General features: G+C 33.3%; 1 protein-coding gene and 1 long non-coding RNA gene across 2 annotated transcripts in view; one reads left to right on the forward strand and one right to left on the reverse strand.

Moving 5' to 3' along the window:
* LOC114324501 (connectin-like) overlaps positions 1-22622 on the reverse strand; it is a 1593699-nt gene that overhangs the window by 188764 nt on the left and 1382313 nt on the right. The gene's annotated exons all lie outside the window — the stretch shown is intronic.
* LOC126881079 (uncharacterized) lies at positions 351-22388 on the forward strand. The gene is made up of 3 exons (XR_007696716.1): positions 351-480; positions 21407-21579; positions 22224-22388. It is a non-coding gene; the product is annotated as an uncharacterized LOC126881079 (long non-coding RNA).

Below are 22622 nucleotides of genomic sequence, written 5' to 3' on the forward strand. Positions count from 1 at the left end.
ATTGGTAATTTTCAACTTGTACTTTAGACCGAACGGCTCGTCTGAAAAAAAAGTAGATAGTGATATCTGTAGATAATTTTAAGTACTTTAATTTCTGTTTAGAGACCATTTAATTAAAGTTAATAGTTTTAATAGTTTTCGAGATTTGAGCAGAAAAGCGGAAAAAGGCTGAAATTTTTCGCTTTTTTTCGCGATTTTTTCAATGTTCCGGCAAGAAATTTTGTCCGCAAACCTCAAATTCGGATTCAGCTGCCCAAAATTCATATACAATGAAAGAAATCAGAACTACCCCAAAACTTTCCTAGGCAAAACACAATTTTATTGAATCCTAACCGAGAATAGAGTGCGGCCCTGAACCTAGTTGATTAAGTACACCTAAATTTAGTCTCGAAGATTTTTATCGCTTTACCATAGTAAATCTTTAAATTAATTATAAGAAACATAACCAGTAGTTTAGTTATTAGTTGTGATTTGATTGCTGTAAGTACTTTTATCAATATATTTACGGTTTCATCAAAATCTTATAGAATTTCAATCCAGTCATACAGTTTTGTAAATTCAAAGGTGTTTAACAAAAACTTGTTTTTTGGCTTATCTTCGATAAGTTAAATACTTTGTAATTGACAGAGTCGTACTTACCCAATTACAATATAATGAAACGGAATAAGAAAATTAAAATAAAAATATTTAACAATTTTATCCGATGGCTGGTACTTCTGACTACAGGGGTCCTCCAATGTTACCCGATCAACAAACACCATCTTAGTCTACAATTACCCAACAGAAAGCAGGTACATTCCCTTCGAAACTACAAGCCGTTATTATCCCAGCAGCAGACACACTAAAATTAGAAGACTACGTTACAGCAATATGATCACTAGTACAACCCAAAAATGTACTTTTTTCATCACGAATTTCTAACGGCAGAATCTGCATCTATCTTTCCAGCAAAGAAGTTGTTGACACTTTTTTAACAGACTACGGAGGTATAAAAATAGGAGATAATGTTATCAGAGCAAGAAGACTAGTCACTCCTGCTAAAAGGTTACTGATGTATAGTGTCTGTCCGTCTATTCCTCATCACATTCTCGAAAAATATCTTGCCGAGAAGGGCTTTCATCTTCTTTCACCGATGTCTTTCTTAAGAGCGGGAATTCAAGATCCTCAATATAGTCACGTATTAAGCTTTCGTAGGCAGGTGTACTATACACCTGCCGACAATCTTGTTATTCCTGAATCAATTCTCATTGACTTCGATAATACATCTTACCGAATCTTTCTTTCTGATGGACTCACTTGCTATCTCTGTCATCAATCTGGTCATATCGCCTCAACATGTACCTATATGGCCATCCAGTCAAACCCGTCCATACCTACATCCCAAACTGACCAAGACTCTATTTCTTCCTGTAATGCAACAGCTGAAGACAAAAATCACTCTGTCCAGAATCAAACAGAAAACACTGGTGAAGTAATGGACTCCCAAGAACTCCCTACAGAAATTACTATACCGAAACGTTCTCATTGTGAAATATCGTCTCCACTTGATACACCACCTGTAGAAAACACAGAAATAGATTTTACAAAACCTAAAGCAAGATCAACAAAAAAGCCAAGAGTCACTAAATCTGATACAAAAACTGGAGAAACAGGTTCTACTGAATCACTTATCCAACCTGCAAAAGAATTTATTGATAAAGCTTCAACCCTGTTTGAATTAAACTATACAGAGATAGTCTGCTTTCTGGATGATGCACACGGTTCCCCCAATCCATTAAGTATCGCACAAGAATACACGAAAAACATAACAGGACTATTGACAATGCTAACAGAAATCTACCCCAAACTCGAAGACAGACGCATTAAATCTAGAATTACACGAATAAAGAAGAAAATGCGTCGTCAACTAAATCTAGATAAAACTGAAGGTGATGACTCCGAAGATACAGATGTTTCCCAAGAAAACCTCAATTTTTAAAAATCAATAAATGTGCTACGGCTGTGACGCCAATATAACTGTAGGTCACATTGTTATAGACTATCCATTATATTATCTGCAAAGACAAGCTGGACTGGACTACCATGTGATATAAAGTGTGCGTTAAACAGTGCGGATTGTGATAAAATCATTAGGTTTTTAAAGGAAACTAAATTATATAACCAAATATGAGTACTACGTTTCAGAACAACCATAAATTAAAATCAACTTTGTAAAAACTCTGTAAAAAAACACTTTGTAAAATAGTTTATATTTTGTATCAAATTAATATGTATCATTGTACCACCGCTAATAACCTTTTATGGTTGATGCGGGTTATTTCTAATAAAAAAAAAAAAATAACCGAGAATATATCTAAAATGCAATCCTATTCAGGTCTAGAATTTTAGTAATTACCTGTATATTTTACGACCAACATATATACCTAACCTATCTATTACGGGAATTTGCTTCAGGATCGTGCCATTTGTATTTTCTGTATGTTTGATCGGAATTTGTATGTACTTATACGGGTTAATTAGTATACAAAAAAGGAAAGGTTCGACTCGACAAAATTTTAAATGGGATTTACTTTTTCGCACTGTTTTTTAGCACACTTACATAATCAAATATCCTTAACTTTCGCGTTGTCATGGTGATGAAATATGAGCAATAAATTACAACAAAAATATTGATAGTTTTGTGATATGAAAGAAGTTTGAATTTTTAAATGCAAAATTCTAAAAATTGTAGAATAGAAAGGTATTCCAATGACGAAGGGTGCAGATTTTTTATTTGTTTATCGTAGATAAAATATTGTATAAAACTGTGCGTGAAGTACTTTTTGCGTACTTACGCGATATATAGCACTCGACCCGCTCGTGCTCTAAACATGGGGTGCGTGCGCAAAAAAGCATACTTCACGGACTGTTTCATAAACTAATTTTAAACAAATTCAAAAAAACAATTTTTTCACTTCAAACAATTTTTTTAGATCACTAGGGTCATTCGGAGCAAAAAAGGTCTCCCGTTCTTCGAGCTCTTTGTTAGTTATTATCGTATATTGTCCTGATGCTTTATTCACCACAGGCCCAAAAATCTTCCTAGGATTTTTATTTCCCAAACAGATAGTCTCTCTTGGTTTGCCTTTGTTATCGTCCACGTTTCGCTTCCATACATCACAACGGGTCGTATGCTTGTTTTATACACTTTTATCTAGATCTTGTATCTAAATTTTCTAGCGTTTACATTAAATTGATGCAGCACACGTTGTAAATCACCTTCACTTTGAGAGGTTAGTATTGCGTCGTCTGTATACCAGATTATTTTTAGTGATACTAAATGTAAATACTGCAATATCTACATCATATTATTTAAAACTTAGAACACATTATGATCCGAAGACCATTGCTAATCGACTCCACTCTATATATAATCGTTTTGGCATGCTTTCCCGTACATTTAAGCTCCCTTTTATTTGTAGTGCATTTCCCAAAAAAGGGATATACTTCTAATCTAGCCAACCGTAAAAAGCAACTATTTCACGTAATTCCACTTAACATTACTTTTCCCTTTACCCGTTTTTGCAAGCAATTTGAAACATAAATAACTCTGCACCTGAAACGTATGTACTCTACTTTTAGTCTACGATTATATTTGGTGAAGTAGATGGTTCAACAATTCGTGGCGCTTAATAGAATATAGAGAAAATATTTGTTTTAGCTTAGCTTAAAAATACTGAAATAATATATTTATAATTAAAGTGGGACGAAGGCAAGGGTGCAAAATGTTATAAAATTAAATTTTGAATAAATTATATTATTAACGGATACTTTTAAATACAGGTTCGGCATTTTTTGTTTCAAACATAAATCATATTGAAAAGTAAAGAATCTAAAATTATTGTTCCATTTTTACCGCCAAGTCCTTTGCTATTGAAAAGGCACTAAAATGGTGTGCAACTCAAACATGCACGAATGTGGCAATAATTTCAGGCTCAAAATCAACATTACATAGTCCAGATAGTCACTGCGCATCCGCTAGGAAAAATATTCTAATTCGGATTTTTTGCACAATCATACTCAAAAAGGACTCCTTTTAACAAATTTGCATGTTGCCAGGACCAAAAGGTGGTCAAAAATTTTTTAAACGTTTTTTTTTGTTTTTTTCCTAAAATTATCTTTTTTCCATGGAAAAAAGTTTTTTTAGGTTTTTTGGATTATTCCAAACAGAAAAGGTCTTTAGTGACTTTTTTTCTAAAAATTATAGTTTTTGAGATATAAGCGATTAAAAATTGAAAAATTGCGAAATCGGCCATTTTTAACCCTCAAAAACTATGTGAAAATCTAAAAATTTGAATGTTACCAAGGTAGGCAGATATTCTTTATACATCGATTGATGAAATCCTGAAGAGTTTTTTGCAATACAATATTCAAAACTCCTTTGTTTTTTGATTGCTAATCAAGCATGCGCGACAATATTTTCCACCGACAGTATGGTGCAAATGAAAGGAATAAATTCGTTCTTTCGTAAACCGGCGACTTTAAGGAAAAATCCCGAAACAGGTCGATTTTTATTTTTAAGTTATGATATTGTGGCATATATGGTATACTAGTGACGTCATCCGTCTGGGCGTGATGACGTAATCGATGATTTTTTAAATAAGAATAGGGGTCGTGTGGTAGCTCATTTGAAAGGTTCTTCAATTCTCTATTTAGTAATGTAAACATTTACATAATTATTTATACAGGGTGTCCTTCTACTTCTTTTTTCTCAAATAATTTAATTTAATAAAAATTTTTTGGACACCCTGTATCATTAATTATGTAAATGGTTATATTACTGAATATAGAATTGAAGAACCTTGCCAATAAGCTAGCACATGGCCCCTATTCTCATTTAAAAAAATTATCGATTACGTCATTACGTCCAGACGGATGACGTCACTAGTATACCATATATGCCACAATATCATAACTTAAAAATAAAAATCGAACTGTTTCGGGATTTTCCCTTAAAGTCGCCGGTTTACGAAATAACGAATTTATTCCTTTCATTTGCACCATACTTTCGGTGGGAAATAGTGTCGCGCACGCTTGATTAGCAATTAAAAAATAAAGGAGTTTTGAATATTGTATTGCAAAAAGCTCTTCGGGATTTCATCAATCGATGTTTAAAGAATATCTATCTACCTTGGTAACATTCAAATTTTCAGGTTTTCACATAGTTTTTGAAGGTTAAAAATGGCCGATTTCGCAATTTTTCAATTTTTAATCGCTTATATGTCAAAAACTATCATTTTTAGAGAAAAGTCACTAAAGACCTTTTCTGTTTGGAATGATCCAAAAAACCTAAAAAAACTTGTTTCCATGCAAAAAAAATAATTTTGGGAAAAAAACAAAAAAAAAACCTTTAAAAAATTTTTGACCACTTTTTGGTCCTGGCAACATGCAAATTTGTTAAAAGGAGTCCTTTTTGAGTAAGATTGTGCAAAAAATCCGAATTAGAATATTTTTCCTAGCGGATGCGCAGTGGCTTTCTGGACTAACAAGCAATTAGCGGTCACCCAATAAACCAATTCCGAAATGCCTTAATCATGGATCTTAAACAAAATAATGTAACTGTTTCGTTTATTTGGACGAAAGGACATTGCGGAGTCGAAGGTAAAGGATCAACTATTATCAAAGGGAAATAAGCCACAATTTTACAACATATTAACGTTTTGACGCCCAAGTCGGGTGTCGTCCCAAAAAAAAAATAAAAAAATAAAAAAAAATAAAATAATGAATAAAATAATGGCCTATTTTCCATTCAAAATAGTTGATTACAAAAATGCCACAAGAAAATAGCTTCAGAAGGTAATGAAATTGCGGATATAGCCGCAAAAATTACTCACAGTTGCCATCATATTGAAAAAGTATTTAATTTAAAGATTTAAATAATGCTCTCAAACATAATATCAAAAGGAGATGGGAAACTGATTACAAAAGAATTGCAAATAATTCTACAAACCACTATTTCAGTATTCACCCCACACTTCCAAAAAACATTCCTCATTTCACGTTTAATTATAATAAAGCACCAATATCAGTATTGACTCGTTTAAAATTGAACCATGGTCGCTTTCCATCTCACTTATATAAAATTGGAATTCTTAACTCTCCTGTTTGTAGTTGTGACAATGTATCCATTGGTAATCTAAATCATATATTTCTAGAATGTTCTCTGGACTCTCAATCTTCTTCAATTCTGTATCAACAACTAATTCATCACGAGTGTCCATTGCCGCTAAATATTACAGCTCTCCTTTCTTCCTCAGATAAATCGGTACTAGATTTCATCATTAATTTCATCAGAAATGTAAAAATACCGGTATAGTTTAAAGAAATAGACAACATGAAAACATTTAATATAATAATTAAGAATTTACATGTTTTGTGTCAAATAGATTTTGTCTGATGCCAGTATCGCCCACACACACACACACAAAGTTGAGTAAGTGGGAAAATAAATGTGTTTTTCTTCTTCTTCTTTTGTTTGTGTAGACATGGCTCTGTCTGTTTTTTCAATGTGCCTCTAGTAAGTTGGCATCCCATCGTTTTCATGGTCTTGCCACTGATCGTTTTCCTAATGGGGAAGCGTCTCTCGTCGTCCTTACTACTCTATTTGTTATTATTTTAAAGCTATCGCTGTGTCATCTGAGTATAGACTTAGCAATAATCTGGGTTCAGTTGACGTGTCTGCCGTATATATGGTAAACAGACATGGCGATAATACCGCCCCCTGTGGCACACCAGCCTCCATGTTTCCAACTTCGGATAGGGTTGGCCCTAATCGAACTCTGAACCTTCTGTTGGCTAAATATGCCGACAGAAGACATGTCATCGTCTCACTATAACCATATGGTTCATTTCTTTCCGTTGAACCCTTTCGTGATATATTCTGTTAGCCTCAGCACTTGAAGTTCACATGAGTGTTCAGATCTGAATCCGAACTGTGCTTCAGGTATTGTTCGGATTGCTTCAGATTCTTCTTTTAGTCTGGCTAATATGACCCGCTCTGCGATTTTGTTTATGGCTGGTAATAAGCTTATCTGTCGATAATTCTGTGGAAATGTGTCATTTTCGCTGGTTTTTCAATCATTATTACGTGAGCTTCTTTCCATCTGTCAGAAAAATGTCTTAGTCTTATTATGTTGTTTATTAAATTTGTTATTACTCTGGGCTAATTAGGAATATACAAGGAACAGTTATTTACTACACTTAACATTACTTTTCCCTTTACCCGTTTTTGCAAGCAATTTGAAACATAAATAACTCTACACCTGAAACGTATGTACTCTACTTTTAGTCTACGATTATATTTTAGCCCGATCAAAGAACATAAAACTTTACGAAAACCTCAAAAAAATAAGAATGAAAATTTGCGGATACGTAGTCGAAACTATCTATTATTATTAGTGTGACCAACTCCAATTCAGTCCTATTCGAGACAAGGCTGAAAAAAATACATGAAATCCGGGGCTTTTTAATGAAAATGGGAACATTATTTTTTTAAATATAGAACTTTAATTAATTCCATCATTTTATTGACTATTTAGCATTTTTATGTTGACAATTTTTTTTTGATGGGATGAGTTGTAATGATAATAACATTGTTGTCAGTTTTTGACGTTTTGACTTCCAAAATCGTTCTCAAAAAAGGAAAAATTCGAAAATCAACTGAAGTTGGACTTCCATGTAAATAAAATCTAATAAAAATATACTTATTATTAGTACATTATTTAGGTTTTTAATGGTCTTTTCAGAAAACGATAATTAAAATACAGAAACGGGAAAAGTCCAGAGTTTGAGTGTGTTCGTAGAACTATAATACCACGATGTAAAATGAATAGGTATTAATATTACACTCTAGAAATTGTCGACTTCTTTTTCGTCGCACCAATTTAATTGGATGTGAATTCTTAGAAGAATAGCATAATCGAAATTTGAAAATACAATTTTACCAAAACGTTGAAAATTCGGATGGCCCTGAAGCCTTGTCTAGGACGCCGGGACACAAATTCGTAATTTGGGCCATGTCTTGGATTTTTCGGGATAGTTGGTCATACTAATTATTATATTTTTTTTAACATTCCATTTATTTACAATCTGTAATAATGATTACAATAAGTAAAGTGTTTAACAATTAAAAGAGACTTGCAGGAGACTCCAGTGACAATAAGCTATGAAATCATAATTTTAGTACTTAAAAAAATTATTTGTGACTAATAAATAAAACCCTATAAATAAAACTCTAATAAAATATTTTTGAAAATTTAAAATTTAAAATCTTGTTCGTAGATCGCTTGGAGTGTGGCGCTTTAGTCTTCTGTTTACTTGGGGTCTCATTAGGTTCTTCGCTAGCCTGTTGGGGTGGTTTTGTAGTCAGATATCGTATTTTTGGGCGTAACTGGCAATTTCTTCTTTGACAGTCTTCATTTTGAGATCACGATTGATGTGTTCATTGGGCATGTACCACGGTGCATTTGTGATAATGCGCAAGGTTTTCGATTGGAATCTCTCCAGGATGTCGATATTGGATCTCGACGCAGATCCCCACAGTTGGATACCATAGCTCCATATTGGCTTAATCACTGCCTTGTATACTAAAATTTTATTGTACAAACTCAGTTGTGACCTTTTTCCTATCAGCCAGTACATTTTATTGAGTTTCAGACCCAACTGTTTTCTTTTCGTGAATATGTGTTTCTTCCACCTTAATCTGCGGTCCAAGTGCATACCTAGGTATTTTACATCATCCTTTTGTTGTAGTACTTGATTATTTAATGAGACGGTTGGGCACGTATCTTTTCGATTAGTGAACGTTATATGTACTGACTTGCTTTCGTTTACTTTAATTCGCCATGTTTGTAACCAGATATTTATTCTGTCGAGATTTGTCTGGAGCAGTTGCGAGGCGATGTACGGGTTTGAGTGAGCTGCAATGATTGCTGTGTCATCTGCATATGTGGCTGTGATGATGTTTTGGCTTGTAGGAAGATCTGCTGTATAGAGTAGGTAGAGAACTGGTCCAAGGACACTACCCTGAGGTACTCCAGCTTTTATTGGATATAAGTTAGTGCACTGATCATTAACTTTTACAAGGAAATGGAGGTCGGAGAGATAGGACTTGAGGATTAGAAAGAAGTTGAGAGGAAGAACTTTTCTTATTTTGTATAGCAGGCCAGTGTGCCAGACTTTATCAAAAGCCTGAGAGACATCCAAAAAGGCTGCAGAGCAGTATTGCTTCTCTTATAAGGCTTTGTTTATGGAATTGCAGACTCGATGAATTTGCTCGGTGGTAGCATGTTGTCTAAATCCAAACTGGTTGTTGGGTATTAGCTGCTTTTCCACGAGGATTGGCTGTAATCTCTCTAGTAAGATTTTTTCAAAAACCTTTGACATCACTGAAAGTAGACTGATAGGTCTATAGGGCTTAACTTCTTCTACAGGCTTGCCTGGTTTGGGTATTAAGATGATTTGTGCCACTTTCCACAAAAGGGGATAGTAACCAGTTCTTAAGATTGCGTTAAAAATCTGTGTCAAATATTGCACTCCTTTCTTGGGAAGTTCTTGTAAAATTCTTGCAGTGATTAAGTCGAACCCTGGGGACTTTTTCGGATTCATATCTGTTTGGATTTTGTTGAAAACTTGTTTGGCTGTGAATTTCTCCAACGGTGCTTCTAGTTGGTATGGATATTCTAAATACAATTGAATATTATCTTCTGCATCAGAGTTGTTGTTTTGGGCATGTGGTTGGAACTCTTCCTCCAGGTATTTGGTAAAGACTGTGGCTTTTTCGTTATTACTTTTAGCCTATCGTCCGTTACTGGCCCGGATAGGCGGATTAGAGAGTTGTGGTCTGTTAATATTTCGTGTTGCCTTCCATAGCGAGTATTCGGAGGTTTCCGTGGCAGATATATTTTTTAGAGATCGTTTTATGTCGTTGTTTTTATTGTTGTTTAACAAAGTTTTTAGTCGCGCTGTAGCTTGATTTAATCTATTTTTATCCTGGGGTGCGCGGCTTCTTTGCCATACCTTTCTTAGTCTTCTTTTTTCTGCGATTTTTTCTTTTATTTCGTTGGGTAAATCTTTGTATATGATTGTTCTTGGTTGTGTAGGCGCTGACTGCCAGCCAGCTTCCTGAATTATCCTATTTAATTGATTTACTGCTTCGTCAATTTCGCCATCCGATTTTAGTGGGATGTTTACATCCAATCTCTCATCAAGGATAGCCCGGAATTTAATCCAATTGGTATATTTACTACTTAGATATGGTGGACGTTCTGTTTCGAGGATATTCGTGGATATAATGACCAAGACAGGAGAGTGGTCGGATGAAAGATCGAAACAAGATTGTGCTGTCTGCGATTCAAGTGGTATTCCTTTCGTCACACAGAAATCAACCAAATCTGGAATTTTGTTTGTGTCTGTGGGCCAATATGTGGGTTCGCCAGTAGATATGTATTTAAGGTTGTTGGTTTCCATTGCCATGTATAATTGCCTGTGTTTTGCGTTATAATCGCCGCCTGCTAGAAACCTGTTTCCAAGCGTGTTGAAGAATTCTTGGTATTGATTTTTGACTATAGTATGTCGTGGTGGACTATATATTGCAGTAACTGTTAAGGGACAGTTCCAGTCTTCTATGCTAATACTTGTTGCTTGTATATAGTCTCTTTTAAACTTATTTAACCCGTGGTGTTTTATCGATGACTTAATTATGATTGCAGTTCCTTCATGTGCAGTGCCATCTGGATGTTTGGTGTTATATATTGCATAGTTGGGAATTCTCAGATAGCTTCCATTTGTAAAGTGTGTTTCAGATATTAACATTATGTCGATGTTGTGTATTAGTGTAAAAGCTTTAACCTCTTGAGCATGATTTGTTAGCCCGTTGGCATTCCAAATAGATTCTTTTTAAGAATTTGATCATTTTGTTAATTTAGTGACGACGGTGGTGAGAAGATTTAACAGTGTACCCATTTGTTCCATCAGGACTTTTAACATATTCTTTAGTTCAGCCATGTCATTTGAGGCGGGAGTATTGGTAGTAGTTACTTCTGTTTGATTTGTATTACTATTCGTAATTTGTTGTGAGTTATTAACGGTTTTGGCGTAGGTAACTCCTGCTTGGACATGTGCATGATTAATTGGCATGCTAGGCCTGGGTCTAATCGTTGGGAATTTTTTCGTTTGTAGCTCCTTGCATACCCTGCAACCTTTGTGGTTTGCTGGGTGGTCTCCCTCGCAGAGTACACACTTGACGTAGGCACTTCTTTCTTTATTAGTGCATTGCTCTGTTGCATGATCCCCAGTGCACTTTACACATCGTGGTCTAAGGTGGCAGTATGACTTGGTATGTCCATATCGTTGACATCGAGAGCATTGTGGTATCTCTTTTTTTGGTACGGTGGTTCAATTTTAATCTTATGGTTTAATAGGAACTCGATGTCATATATATTTCTATTATTATCAGAAGGTTCCAGGTCGACGAAAAATAGTGATAGCTGATCTTTAGTTTTAGGGTGTTTGATGTTCCAAATGTTTCTAACAGTGTGGCCTTTCTCTTCTATTTCCTTTTTTATAAGATTTTTGTCCATCGAGTAATGCATGTTCTTAAGAAAAACCCTGAAACTGCGCTCGTTTTTTATTTGATAAGTATGAAACTCTGTCTTTTTTCCGATAAGGCTTTTGTTATTGTACCATAGTAGTCAGCAGATTTTGGCTGAAGTTTAACTTGATCGGAGCTAAGAACTTTTAATTCGTAATTATTTTCAGCAATTTGGTTGAGTAATTCGATAAGTGGGGGTATGTGTTTAACCCCCTTAATAAATATTGGAGGCGGTTTGGTTATTTTCTCTTTTTCACTTGTGCTTTCATTGTCATTTATTTCATCATCTTTTGACTCCCTATTTAGTGCCTCGAATCTGTTAGAAGTGGTAGTCGGCGAGTTCAGCTAGTAATCGTTTATCTTTGTTTGCTTTACAATTCTTTTGTCTGGACTAGTTCGATGCCTTTTGTTGGAGTTTTCTTCGACTGTTTTCCATTCGGTTTGATTTAATGAGGTGGAAGGTGGGTTAGTATATTGGGGTTGCTGTAAGGGTTGAGAGTAAGATGAGTTTAATGGTGCAGAAATTTGCATATTACCTTGTAATCGTTGATCAGTGCACATTTGGTATTTTGGAGCGTACGCCACTGGCTGCTGGTTAGAACCCATTGCGTCACATTGCATCGGTTCGTTAGATTGCAGAATATTCTGATTTATCGCCGTCGAAGCGGAATCAATTTTCGTTTTTTGGGTCCCATTAACAATCGTTTAATTTGTTTCACTACAAAAATTGGATTTTTATTTTTATATTTATACTTAACTACAGATAAGCAGACTGGTAATATCGACTGTCTCGTTCGAAATTCAAACAATGACTAATTATTATATAAGATAATTATATATAATGTCTTCTTATATAATTATTATATAAGAAGACATTTAACCTTCTACATCTCCTCCACTATACAAAAATTGGAAAATACTCCCTTCTCGGGTGTGAAAAATATACATTCAAAATAAGTCCGGAATTGGATAAAATGACCCATTCTAAGCAACTAATGTTTTATAGCTTTTTCACTAAGTCAATACTTTTCGAGTTACTTGCAAGTGTACGTGTTCATTTTTCACAAATATAACATGTTTTTGGGCGGTTTTTCGCAAAGAACTCAAAAAGTAAGTATTTTATCGAAAAAAAAATAGTGATAACAAAAAATTTAGCTTATAAAAAATAGAAAAAATTGTGTACTTAGGTATGAAGTCTGCAGACCCAGTAAAAGCAGAGTTTTAGCTAATGAAAAGTAGATTCTTATTCGTTAAATTCCAAATCTAATATTTCAACGTGAAATAACCAAAAAAACTTGTTTAAAGTGTTTAAAAACAGGATTATTTTTGTTTTTTTTTAAAAACTTCTAACAATAAAAGTTTGTTACGCTCAAAATATTTTTATGTACTACCTTTTATTATTTGGTAAAAAGAACCGGTAAAATCACTCCCTAATTATAATCCCAAATAAAATTATTCGTTACCACTTCACAAGTTAGTTTACTTATGTATTGTTTACACGATGTATAAATTTCATTAGTACAAAGTGCCAATTTTTTAAAAAAATTGGTTTTAATTATTTTTTTTTATTTGAAAACGATTCCTCTTTTATTTCAAAATGACTTAAAAAATTATTAATAATACCAACTCTTCTATGTGCAAGCGAGACATGGGTCACGAATAAAAGACATGAAAGTGCCATGAATGCAGCAAAAATGACGCAGCTGAGAAAAATAACTGGAAAGACGAAGATGGATAGGGAAAGAAACGAAAACATCAGAAACGTGCTAAGTCAGGAACCAATAGAGAAGAAAATTGAAAAAAGAAAGCTGAATTGGTTTGTACATACAACTAGGATGAACGAGAACAGACTAGTAAAGAAGGTGACAGATGGCAAAAGACAGAGGAAAAGAAGAAGGGGCAGACCTAGAAAGGGGTGGATGGAGCAGATTGAGGAAATCGGGACAAAGAGAGAGAGAAAACAGTGCAACAGATGAAGGAAATAACAGGAGAACGGAAGCTGTGGAAGAAATGGGTAAAAGATGGATAGGTGATACCAAAGTCCGACGCTCTTATAGGGCTTAAGGACAACGAGAAGAAGAAGAACCATGCATCTCCGTCGTATATCTGCGTTTATAGCTCTGTCTCATATTGTCTTACCATTACCATCGAATTTTCGAAGGGTTTTTATCTCTGCTCTTTCTAGCATTATTTTTGTTCTCTCTTTATCAGGTCGTGTTTCTGTCGTATATGTCATTATTGATCTGATAGCTCTTCTGTAAATTCTGCCTTTCACTTCTTTTCCGATATTTTTATTTCTACATATTGTTTAATTCAGGCAACCTACGGCTCTGTTTGCTTTATTTACTCGATCTTCCACTTCTGTTTCGAGCTTTCCATAGCTGGATAGTGTGATGCCAGATATATTACTCCATCACTGCTTCTTCTACTATCAGAATCTTCCAGCTCTAATTTACATCTTGTATTTGCTGTTAAAACCACGTCTGTATTTTGTCCGTTTGACAAAATTAAGAATTGAATGGAAATATTTGAAGCTTGTATATTATGTATGCTCTTCAATTTGCTTGAACAATGTTATTGAATCATCCACATTGTTCAACCTAATTGAATGGTGTTTTTCCGACAAAAGGCTAGGAAGGTACTTTTCATATAATCTAGAATCTAGAAGATACAATTGCAATTATTTTTTAGATGATAAAATTTTGCTCGTGTGCTTCTTTTCATGAGCATTTTTCAGTTCGTCACAAATGATAGAAAAAAAGTCTGTGATAATATACATTTTAGTGACATGACATTTTAGTTAAATCTGAAAGTTGTCACATTTAATTTTCAATTTGGCATAAAAACAAATCAATTGTGTTTATTGCATTTATAAAACGGTATTTTCTTTGATTTGTATAGTCTTATAAATTGTACAGATTATATTCGTAGATATATTATATAATTCGTAAATAATTGTTTTTCAATTATAGCGCCATCTATTGACAACTAGTACAAATGTTATAAATGTCACCGATAAAATGTAATCACCGACATGCGTTTTTTTCTGTCACATACAATTTAATGCGTTAGAATGAAATCTAAAACTGTGACGCACTGAAAGATGCTCATGAGAAAAAGTATAGCATTTTTGAGAAATGAGAATTAATTCTATGAAAATTTTTATTATAATTGACTTTCACCTGTCAATTTTAATCAATCTGTTTGTATAAAACGTAATTTGACGTTCATTGATTTATCTAAAGCGAAAAGACGGGCCGTAGGGGATAATTTCGTCAGTTCCATTCCATTCCTTTTAAATTAATTTAATCAAGCTCACAGTTGCGGAAGTTACAGAGGACATTGGTTATAATACGTTAATTTACTATCCACCTGGCTGTAACAATGCCGGAGTTATACAATGCTTCATATTCCTCTATTTGTTTTGACTTTCAATCGAAAGACAAGGCTCAAGGAAATAATGCATTGCATTCTGTTAGCTTAACTATCCATTTTCGTCGAGTGATCAAATAGTCATTTGTTTAATTAAAGCAAGGAAATTAGTTTCGTGTGTGCCCTTATCGCACTATTTGGTTATTGTTAAGGGGATGAGTACGTAGTTTCTTCTCCAATGCTGTTTAACTGGGATTCATTTTTTTATAAACAATTTTTTGGATTATAAACAAATACAGTGAGGACGTTTGAGTTGGCATAAATTCATTTTCTCGTGAATAGGCGTCTCTGGAGGTAAATCCCGAAACAGGTCGATTTTTATTTTTAAATTTTTTAAATTTTTTGGTATATATATCATACTAGTGACTTCATCCATCTGGGCGTGATGGCGTAATCGATGATTTTTTTTTAAATAAGAATCCGCTCCGAGCTTCGCTGGTATCGCCACCTACCTACAGGATTACTAGTATAACTTTGGGTCTAGGACATTTCGCCGTCGCCGTTTCGCCGTCGCCATTTCGCCGTCGCCGTTTCGCCGTCGCCATTTCGCCGTCGCCGTTTCGCCGTCGAGCCATTTCGCCGTTGCCGTTTCGCCATAGAGCCATTTCGCCGTCGCCATTTCGTTGTTAGCATTCGTACTTATAATTTCGGGATGATCATTACTTGTACTTATATAAGTTTTGAATGGTTTTCGAACGATTATATACTATCACTTATCACTTTTGCATAATGAAGGTTTTTATTTTTGATACAGTAAAAACAATTGAAATTGAAATCCCTTTTCTCAATATTGTTTATTTCCGGGAATTTTCTGGGACATTTAGTATAAAAAAGTTAGTATGTTATCACGTTCTTGTAAACCAATGCCGGGATAGCGACGGCGAAACGCCCGACGGCGAAACGGCCGACGGCGAAGTGGCTCGACGGCGAAACGGCGACGGCGAAATGGCGACGGCGAAACGGCGACGGCGAAACAGCGACGGCGAAACTTCCCAGTCCGTATAACTTTTACTGGAAATTTTCTGGAAAGAAAAAAGTGTTGCCTATACTCTGTGAGTTTCGCTGGTATGGCTGCTATCGCCATCTAACGGTTGACTAGTGTTCCTATTTCGGCCGGAATTTTAAAGGGGACAGTAGAAATGCAAATAATAGTTGTTTCAAACTTATTATTTAATTAATCATACAGAAGTAAAAAACTTCATTTGTACAATGGTATAAAAAGTTTATTAAAAACTACTAAAAGTCATCCAAAAGGATCTGCAAAACGTTTTCGATCTAGATCAGATCATCTTCAGTGCGTTCTGCCTAGTACATGTAACTAGCAACCTTATGAAAATGGTGACATCGAGAAATATGGTTTACATTTTAAATCTATAATATTTATAGTGACTCCAAGTCGATGTTAAAGGATTAGTTTATATGTTAGGAGTGCTCAAAGGGCAACATGGTTCCCTGCTCGATAAAAAAAAATCGTGGTTCTTGCCAGTTCAATGGACACAGACCAACTGGCAAGAACCATTGAACCATTGACCATTGAACTGGCAAGAACCACGATTTTTTATCGAGCAGGGAACCATGTTGCCCTTTGAGCACTCCTAACATATAAATTAATCCTTTAACATCGACTTGGAGTCGCTATAAATATTACAGATTTAAAATGTAAACCATATTTCTCGATGTCACCATTTTCATAAGGTTGCTAGTTACATGTACTAGGCAGAACGCACTGAAGATGATCTGATCTAGATCGAAAACGTTTTGCAGATCCTTTTGGATGACTTTTAATAGTTTTTAATAAACTTTATATACCATTGTACAAATGAAGTTTTTTACTTCTATATGATTTTTTAATTATGGTATACAGCCAGCTACTGGGTATTTTCCCATTGATTTTATTTTATTATTTAATTCTTATCGTGTAATATTTACAACGTAAAAAGTAATTTGATTGTAATCAATAATTAAGAGCTACAGAATAGCTACAGAATAGCTACAGATAAGTACAGAATTTATTATTCATTATGATTATTTTTAAGATTTTGCTTATCGTTTTGACGTTTATGTTGACAACTAATATTAGTAAAAAATTATTCTGCAAAACAGTATAGTAATTTAATATAATTATAGTATAATAGGGCTTTTCATCGATTGTCATTTGTTTCGAGCTTCTGTCATGTGTCATATAATATTAATATATCTACGCCATACGTCTTTGGTTTGTATCATTGTTATATACCAATAACGTATGACGTAGATATATTAATATTATGTGACACATGACAGAAGCTCGAAACAAATGACTGTGAATGAAAAGCCCTATACTTCTTAAAAATAAACTTATGAATGACAGTTAACGGCATCCTACGTTTGCTGTGATTGGTCGTAATCTTCAAGCATTCAAATTTTTTTTCACGATTAGATTGTAAAATTGAAACCGTCAAAATTCGAGAGTGTGCTAACTGATCATTTAGCTCAAATTTTTCTACCGTTTTAAAATTAAAATTGTGTTTACTTACTTTTTTCCAATTGCATCAATCCATTTTTGTCGTTGCATCACCTTACGCTTAGGACCAGGAAAGTTGTAGAATACACAGTTACTATTGTAATCAGTATTTCGACACTCTTTAATACAACAACTTTCGTGAGACATTTAAAAGCTATAATATGCAACTCTTAATGCAGAACGTCAAAAAGCAAATTTTCAGTAAAGGTTTACAAACAGGTCACTACTTACGCTCGCAAATTTTTAATTATCCCCTCTACCTACGAGCTCACAGCGTATAGGTACCGTGTGATAGCTCAATCAAAAGGCTATTCAATTTTGTATTCACTAATATAAATATCAACATAATTATTTATAAAGGTTTGAATTAAAAAAAATTTGAATTAAATTAATTCCAATATTTAGATTACGTAATCACACCCAGATGTGTGGGAATTTACGTAGATCTGTTTCGGGATTTATTTCCAGAGTCGCCAATTCTCAAGAAAATGAATTTATTCCAACTCAAACGTCCTCACTGTATTTGTTTATAAGCCAAAAAATTGTTTATAATTTAACAATGCTGAGGCCGCTTAAATAATCCGATTTTAATTCTGTAAAGTGTATTAGATAGGTCGAGAACCTCTTTATATGTAGAAAATTAGCAAACTTCTAAATGGTCAAATTTTTGTTCAAAAAGTTTTTAAAAAGTTTGAACTTTTTTAAAAATATTTAGATTGCAAAATTATTATGCAAAATCTATTAGGTCGATTTTAATGAAATTTAGTGGACGGTTTAATTATGTTGTAGGAATTTTCTAAGCGAATTATGAAGGTTCTAAGTTCAACCAAAGTGGTTGAAAAACACTGAATAAAAACAGTATTTTTTGCCTCCTTATTTCCTATTTATTACTATTTTGCAGAAAGGATAATACTTTAAAACATTTTAAACTAGTCGTATATTATACAAAATTGAATTATCTTTATTTTCTTCCCCTACGACTTTGTTCCAAAGTAAACCGTTTTAAAGTTATAAGCAATAAAAATAGAAAAAAATCGATATTTTTCGAAATTTTGAAATATCTAAATTTTTTTTATTAATGTTCCGGGCATATTTGAGAAGGACCATAAGTCAATTATAATTATTGAAGTTGTCACCTAACTTTATCTGCAAAAATCCGAATGCCACCTCTCACATCCACCCCAAAACATATCCGCCCTTGTCTACTAGACAACTAGACTACTTATACTACAGGTCAGATTTTTTGCGCCATGTTTTAAAAGTTTAGAAGGTATGACATCTGATCCGGGAGCTTTGTTTTCTTTCAATTTTTGTACTTATTGCTTTGATGACTTCTTCCTCTGTTGGGATGTTATCTTCCTTTCTCTCGTCGTCCATGTCTTCGAGTTGTATTTCTGCTTCTTGCAACCTCATTTCACTTTTTATATTTAGTCTACCTTTAAAATTTTCTGCCCACCTTTCTAGTATCTCATTCTGATCACTAATTATTTCTCCTGTTCTGTTTTTAAACATTGATAGTCTAGGTTTGAATTTCTTTCTGGTCTGGATAATCTTGTAAAATTTTCGCGTTTTCAATTGTGTGTTATACTTCTCTAGTTCTTTCAGTTGGTTTTCTATATGCTCCTTCTTCTTTCTTTTCAGTATTTCCAGGTATGCCATCTGATTCGGAAGCTTAGTTTTCTTTCAATTTTTGTTTTGCTTTGATAACTTCTTCCTCTGTTGGGATGTTATCTTTCATTCTTTCGTCGTTCATGTCTTCGAGTTTTATTTCTGCTTCTTGCAACCTCATTTCACTTTTTATATTTAGCCTACCTTCAAAATTTTGTGCCCACCTTTATAGTATCTCGTCCTGATCACTAATTATTTCTCCTGTTCTGTTTTTAAACATTGATAGTATAGGTTTGAATGCCTTTCTGGTCTGGTTAGTCTTTTCTGTCGAATTTTCACGTTTTCATGTGTGTGTTGTACTTATCCAGTTCTTTCAGTTGGTTTTTTATATGCTCCTTCTTCTTTCTTTTCAGTATTCGTTTTTCATCTTGTCTGAATTGCCTGTACTCTTCTTTTATTGTCTCGTTCTGCGTTCTTGAAGCCTTGCCTATTATTGGTTTTTTCCTTGTGTTGCTTTTCACGCTATTTTTCTATTTTTCACCCTTTTGCCTTCCAACTGACAAGGGCTTAAGGAATTAGGAGGACATAGATATAAAGTTATTCGTTTACCTGAAACATATATTTCTTTAAGCAGAATTATTTTATTAAAATGTGTTTTCCCAAACAGATAAAATTAAGAAGTAAAATGAAATATTTTGGAACCTCAAATTTCTCTTTCTTAAACCAGGGTATTCGTATAATAAGTATTCTAGTACGCGGATTCGACTGTACTAAAAAACGTTTCTGTTACAAGCCAAATCATAGTATTATAATATTTAAATCTAGAAAGTAAAATAAGTTTGTTTAACCGAGACGCAATAAACTGCAAAGATTGAATTTTTCTCGGAACCTAATACAACTCAACAAAATGAACAAAATATTAAAACTTAAATATACATATATTTCAACGCAATTACATTGCTGGTTACAGTTTGATTTGAATTGGGAATAGTTGGACTTTTCCCCGGAGTCCCATTTTGCAGTTCTGATAACTTATTCAAGTGTAACCGAGATGTCTATTTCCACGCTCGTTTTAAAACGGTGTGACCGGTCAAGCGCAGATTCACTTCGCAGAAAGTTGAAGTACGTGATTGCCATTAGACGTGAGATTTCTGCATAAACTTAGACAATTGCTCTGACACTTCTCTTTATTGTTCACTAATGTCTTTGAGAACACAACTTTAACTTTTTGCTTTTTATGGTACTTTGAACGCTAGTTTAATCAAGTGCTATATGTACATCCAAGGATAGATGCAAACATCGTAGAATACTGAAGCTTATATAGATTATGAGACTCTCGTTTTATTATAAAAATCAATATGTTTTAAAAACAATCGTAGAAAGGTAGGATGGATCAGAAGAAAGTCCTTTTACTCGTCTTTACATCCAGCATATACATACTTAAATTACTAAAAATATGTATTTTAATAGAAACATTTACCTTTTTACTAATTTCTTTTTTCCTCTTTACTCAGACATACATTTATATAAACCTATATACTTATAATTTCCTTGATTAGGTTATTCTTTGCTTAGCCTAATCCTTGATAAGCCTTGAGTAGCCTTGGTTAGGTTTAAAGTTTATGTCGTACAAATAGGAAGCTAAAAAAGGTTTTGGTGGTCCCTATCATTAAAAATCATCCGGCGGACCCTATCTTTATGGCACATACACCGAGAGAACCATTTCTCTTCTTATAAAATAATGATTTCTTTGAGCCATCTTTCTTAAAAGTTAACATAATATATCAACTTAAACATACCGGTTTATATATAATGAAACGAGTTTTTTAAACACAACTCAATAATTTCTTACAGATAATTTCTCCAATACTAAGAAATGTATTAATGATTACATTTAATTTTCTTATCCTAAAGTTTTTGTTTCTTAAATTTGCAGTCAAATTAATATTTTAAACCACAAAAAATAATCCTTCAGAAATACCCTCTGTAGTAACTGTGGTTATAAAATAAAAACTTTATCATTAATGCCGAAATGTTACTTGCAAAGAGATCTTCTTCCACAAAAGAATTGCGCAGATTAACTATTTATGATTTAATCGTCAGTGTTTGTTAAGATGGCGTGATATTAGTTCATGTTCATATAGATGAATTTTGGATTTGTTGGTGTTCTTTAAAAATTAACGGATATTTTGAAGATACGAAGAAACATAATAGTATCTTTATATGGTTTTTAGGTATAATGACGGACAACTATGAAAGAAAGAAGCTTATTATTCTAACTGGGAAATAAGCCACAATTTAAAGCTGGAACAGAATGATATAATATATATGTAGATTCAGAACAATATTAAGAAAGGAGCTATTAACCAACTGCGGGGCCTTTCAGAAATGGTAGAATTTTATACATGTAAGTACCTTTTTCTATAATAGGTTTCTTGAATGTATCGTCTTCTATAAAAATTTACAATACAACGCTATATCAAACATGGCGGGTGCAACGCTGAGGATGTTTTCTGTTCATTTATTTCTGATAAAGAAATCAGTTAGCCTAAAAGAAATATTTTAATGGTTAAAAAATTTTATTGCCGAAAACTGTTAATTAGTTAACATATATTAAATGACTTAACTAATAACACTTTCCCGTAATACAATTTCTTAATGATTAGGTATGGTGTCTCTTTTATATTATAAAAATAATTATAAAAATAAAGAAAATTACATATTATGTCTGCTTCAATGTTTTACATTGGTTGTATTTTCCCTTTTGTTTTAGCTAAACAGTGTTTATTTTGTGGGTTAATATGATACAGATAAATAATTATTATTTTATTAACAAAAAGAAAAAAATAAACAAATATGTGTAGGTTAAATAATGCAATGTTTGAACTAAATATGATTGATTATTGATAGTATCAATAGTTCTTATGTGGGGCCGTGTATTTGTCTTTTTATTGTATTTCCTAAAAATTGTCAAAATAAATATCTATATATTTATAAAAAAATTTTTTATAAAAATGAGTTTACTCTTTCTACATAACGATTTTGTTTTAGTGAATTGAGGAAGTTGGATTTGCCTCTCCATCCTTTTATTGTTGTGTAGAACCCAGTGGTTTAAGAGTGGAGATAATATTTGTATGTAATAATAACGTTTTATATCCTGTTTTTATTAATGAAGAATGATTTTATCTTAACAAAATTATTTATTTCGCCGTCTGTAATATCACTTTATTTTCAAGAAATATTAACTTAATTCTAAATATACGATTATATCTGTGAAATATATTTCTTAACATTAAATACTTTAATTATTAATAGCAAGAAAATAATATTCCTTACTAAGAAATATCATTGCTCAGAAAGAATAGTTTTGTAATGTCAAGAAAATATATTCTTATGACTAATAAAAGCAATTAACATCAAGTGTAATTTATTTCTGGTAAATGGGTTTGA

Source organism: Diabrotica virgifera, chromosome 3 (genome assembly GCF_917563875.1).
Source record: "Diabrotica virgifera virgifera chromosome 3, PGI_DIABVI_V3a".
Classification (NCBI taxonomy): domain Eukaryota; kingdom Metazoa; phylum Arthropoda; class Insecta; order Coleoptera; family Chrysomelidae; genus Diabrotica; species Diabrotica virgifera.